Below are 5,457 nucleotides of genomic sequence, written 5' to 3' on the forward strand. Positions count from 1 at the left end.
TTAAATGTTTACTATTGTTAGTCATAGTAAGTCGGCTAAAATTCATGTGCCATCGGAGATGAGATGTGCGCCCGTGGAAACTTATATAAAAAATTACTTTTTGATACAGTTGAGTGATTTTGGTGTTACTTAGAGAAATAGGTATGTATACTCGTTACACCCTAACTTATACTGAGATCTAGCGGGTTATACAATTTATCTATCCGTCTTCTTTAACGATTATAAACCTTATCACATACATAAAGGTTATATATTTTTTTTTATTGGTGCTTATGTGTATTTATACATAGATATTCTATATTTCGTATTTAACATACTACCAATGATTTCTCCTTGTATGTACAATTACAAACCACATATTATACAATCTTAATATCTATTACACACATTCTTCTCTTTTCCCTTACATTCTTTTTTTGCACTATCTCTTTCTTCTATCATGCATTCATTTTTTCTTCTTTCCTATTATTACATAATTAGGATTCATATATCCGGCCAGTATGTATGAGCACGTTATCATGTGACGCAATACTTATGACTTCTGATAACTTTCATCATGTCTAAAGATACATGATTGGTCAAATGTGTATTCTACAAACCAAATAAAATCGAAACATTTTTAAGAGATACAAAAATGTTAATTTATATTTTTCAGATTTTGCCGATGATAACAAATTTCAATATTACATACAAAACATTTTATGCAAAAATAAAATGTTTTATTCCAAAAAAGATATCCATTATTGATGGACACATTTTTTTTACGATTTATATTCTAAATATTTCATAATACTCTGAAGGCAAACATACATTAAACAAAATAAACAACTAATGCAAAACTTTTGTGATACAAAAGATACGTACGTTATTTATAATGCTCGTTCAATTCATGTTCGGTCCGATTAACTTATTAAATAAATAAAAGATATTCCAATTGATTTTTGTGTTAAGTGTTCGCTTGCTCAATGTATATCAATTTTAATACATATATCAATTATCTATTTATAATTTATATATAAATAATAAAGTTTTTTCTAAACAACTATATATAATTCGCTTTCATAGGACATCGTAAACGAAAGATAATTTGTGGTAGACGCATTTGACAATTTTCTTTAACTAAATCATGAAAAATTCGATGTTAATTATATGTGTGTGATTAATCTCAATAATGATAACAAATTTCAATATTACATACAAAACATTTTATGCAAAAAGAAAACGTTTTATTCCAAAAAAAAGATATCCATCATTGATGGACATATTTTTTATCTTTTTTATGATAAATTAGGATTATAAATAATCCTTTAATATTTTAAATTGCTTCTATCGATATTTGTATTCTTTTTAATATGTTGGACACTAAATGTGACATTTATAATGTCTGCTATTAATAAAACTGTTGATTCTTTCATTAAAATAAAAGTCCTTTCACATTTAAATATTTAAAGTTTTCGGAATGAAACGACACGTTATTATTTTCGATTGTGCATTCTTCTTTTTCGTAAATTAAATACTTAGACAAAACAATGTGTAGAAAGAATACATCGATACATCTATCAGCTTTTGTATACCGCTAAGCGATTAATTTTGCACTAAAGAATACTCCTAACACATTTAATATATGTATACATCAATAATAACGTACCAATGACTAAATCATTGTGCTAAATAGCGCAAACATTACTATTACACTGTATAAATAGTGCAAGATCTCAAAATCTTGTAAATATTTTTAATTTTGATTACACACAAACTTTGAATCATTTATATATTAATTACAAATAGCAAAATTTAATTAAGTAATGGACATTGAAGTTTTCACATAACATAGTTGAGAGACTGTCAAAAGATTGTCAAATGCTTCTGCCACAAATTACCTTTCGTTTATCATGTTAAAGTGATTAATAGCATTACAATGTCACATTATAGTGTCCAAATATTAAAAAGTATTAAAAAGATTAAACTAAGCAATTAAAAAATATTAAAGCGTATTTATAATTATTAAGAAATTAATCAAATAACATTGAATTTTTTAACATATAGTTGAGGAAAATTGTCAAATGCGTTTGCCACAAATTGTCTCTTGTTTACAATATCCTAAAAGCAAATATTATATTTATGTATATGTCTAATTCTTAAAAAAAAAATATTTTATGTATTCATTACATAATGGTAAGATATAATGATAATTAAAATATATATTAAAATGAATATACATTGAGCAAACAAACAACTGATAACGCGAAATCAAATGCGAGCTTTTTTTATTTACAATCCGATAAATTCGGATTGAACATTCAAATCAAACGATAACAAGTATTATGAATAATAAATGTTTTAAATCTTAACAGCAAAAATTTTACATTTGTTGTTTGTTTATTTAATACATGTTTGCCTCTAAAGTATCGTGAAACACATTTATATAAAAGTCGACAGATATATCGACTGTGTTCTTCTTTCCACATGCGAAACACAAAACATTGTTTTATCTAAAACATACCTTTAATTTATAAAACAGAAAAATGCACAATCAGAAATAATGACGTGCCATTTCATGCCGAAAACTTCAATTATCTAGATGTAAAGAAATTTTTTAGTTTTAATATGTCGAGTTTTATTAGAAAAAGAATATATTTATTCGGTCAAGAGTATGGTATAAAATAAAAAAAATGTTAAAATATAAATTTAAAAAATTGAGGAAACGTGTACATAAATGATTTCAAAGTAACATCTAAGTTTGACATATCATGACCAAAAGTTATACGCTGAACACTCAGGGGGACATGAATTGATTAATAACTAAAAAGAGTTGAATGTATTCCATAATTTGTTTTATTCTAATTTTTCACATTTTTATTTAATCTTTAGATAGAGAGCACGAAGAACTAGTTTATCTAAAAGAGTTCAAGCTCGAAATTTTCCAAGATTTCTAGAAACTCGAAACAATTTCTAAAAAAAATAAAATACATTTACAAATAATTGTAAACAAATCAATAGTGTTCGGCATATGACGAATACAATCCTGAAACATAGACAGCAGAGAGAGAGAGAGAGAGAGAGAGAGAGAGAGAGAGAGAGAGAGAGAGAGAGAGAGAGAGCTCGTAAGAAAAATTAAAGCAAAGTTTTTCTGGATACTATTCGTTCTTCAATGTTTTTTGCTTATATATTTTCAATATTATTAATGATAAATTCTGCTCTAGTTAATTGTTGACACTAATGTTAGCACTATTACAAACAAATTTTAGTGGTTTTTTGGTAATTTACATTATTTTTAATGTTAAATTGAAATTCCATATTAATGAAAGAACAAAAAAAAAAATAATAGTAATCATCTTCGAATATTCACTTCGTCCTTTGCAATCCTATTTACGCTAATATAATGTGCATCGGAGATGAACAACTTTTCTTACAAAAGAAAAGAAATTGTACAATTGTACACAATTACTAATATGTAATTTCAATTTTCAAAAATATATAATTAAATATTTAAAATTTATTTAAATATTTTGAGAAAATTATATTTCAGGATGGTATTAGCGATGCAAGCAGTATTGATGAAGATGCGAGCTAACTATTTAATTATTGGTTTATAAATGCAACTCTATTTTTTAGGAGCTTCTAGAAAAATCTTTATTTGTCATATATATTATATGTATTCGTATATATTATATGTAGTAATATTTGTGTCGGCGATCACTAATCGTTATGATGATATAATTTACTATAATCTAAAATTATCATTGTCTCAAAAATTTTAAACAAAATCATGATTTACAATTGATTGGATAGAAAAAAAATAAAATAAAATGGAAAAATCTCGAGTCTCTCTTTTAGAAAAGACTTTTTTAGACAAGCTAATTTCTCGTGCTCTCTATCTAAAGATAAAGTGATATAAAATAGTGAAAAATAAAAATTGTTGAATTATTTCAGTATCAATTTTGCATCTTCTATTAATAAAAAAATTTTTTTTGTAATCAAAGTTAACTGAATTCGCGTTTAAGCGGCTTTTAATTATTAATCAACCTTTGTCAATTGTTCACCATATAACTTTCCTTTGCTCGATCATGATATATTGAACTTAAATGATATTTAAGTTCACACACACACACACACACACACACACACACACACACACACACACACACACACATACATATCATATATATATATATATATATATATATATATATATATATATATATATGTATGTATATTTCCTCAATTTTTTATTTACAATTTAACAATTTTTCTAATTCAATATCATATTAATGATCAAATAAATACATTTCTTCTCTAATAAATTTTTTATTCACAATTTGATATCGGCATCGCGATATCATTTTCGCTTTAAATATACTAAAGATTAGATATATAGCCGGATCTAGTGGTTGGTAGGATCGAAATTACTTCAATTCTAGAATCATCTTATTATTTGTAATAATTGACAATGTTGTTCTAAAATGAATTAATGTATAGCTTTGAATTTGATCAGTTGAGTCGCAGTATGACTTCTAAATCAATCAAGATATTATACACTGATTAAATATAATACTTTGATTGATGAGCAATTAATAAAAATCACAAGCAGATAGCCATGATAATTGTTAAATTCAGTAAAACAAGGACATATTATGTGAAGTGATAATAACAGGTATATTTAAGTAAATTTTAGTAAATTTTAATCTCGTAAAAATGAAATTGCAATGCCGACGAGAGTAAAAAATTTATTAGAAGAGAAATATATTTATTCTATTAATAGTATGACATCAAATTGAAAAAAATTGTTAAAGCGTAAATAAATGTAATACAAATATTTGAGAATTTGATGAACTTCATAACAAATATCATAGTTACCTGGTTGTGATTTTTAATAATCAATTGCATACATATTTTATTGGCAACAAGCTGTACTATAATAATCCTACCAACGATTAATGACTGAACGTGGAAAAATATAAAACTTAACTAAATGTACACAACTCTCTTTCTCCCGCGTCTACATTCAATCTAATTTCATACATTCAGTACACATGCAAACCTCTTATTCACATAATATATCCTGTTTTGTTTTCAAATTTACATAAAGTACAAACTTATGAAAACCGGAAAAATGTAACACAATAGCTAGTGTAGCATTTTCGAAGTATCATATAAGTATTTATCTAATTACATTGTCACACTTCAATGTGTGTGTGTATGTCCATCGATTTAATGATAACATAATATTTGTCGCAGTTTATCATTCTAATAAACTGTTCATCCTATTATTCGAGTCTTCAGACAATCAAAACTTCAATCAAGAGGGGTTTTATCTGTTGGAATGTCCCAACTACACCACCACTATAGTAATTAGCACAAAAATGTCTGGGTCGTCAACGTCATTATTTATGTAAGTTCAATAATTAGCATTATTCTGCTTATTAATTATTAATTAACGTCCTTTTCAAATTCATC

The sequence above is a fragment of the Cataglyphis hispanica genome, chromosome 2 (genome assembly GCF_021464435.1).
Source record: "Cataglyphis hispanica isolate Lineage 1 chromosome 2, ULB_Chis1_1.0, whole genome shotgun sequence".
NCBI classification, from domain to species: Eukaryota; Metazoa; Arthropoda; class Insecta; order Hymenoptera; family Formicidae; genus Cataglyphis; species Cataglyphis hispanica.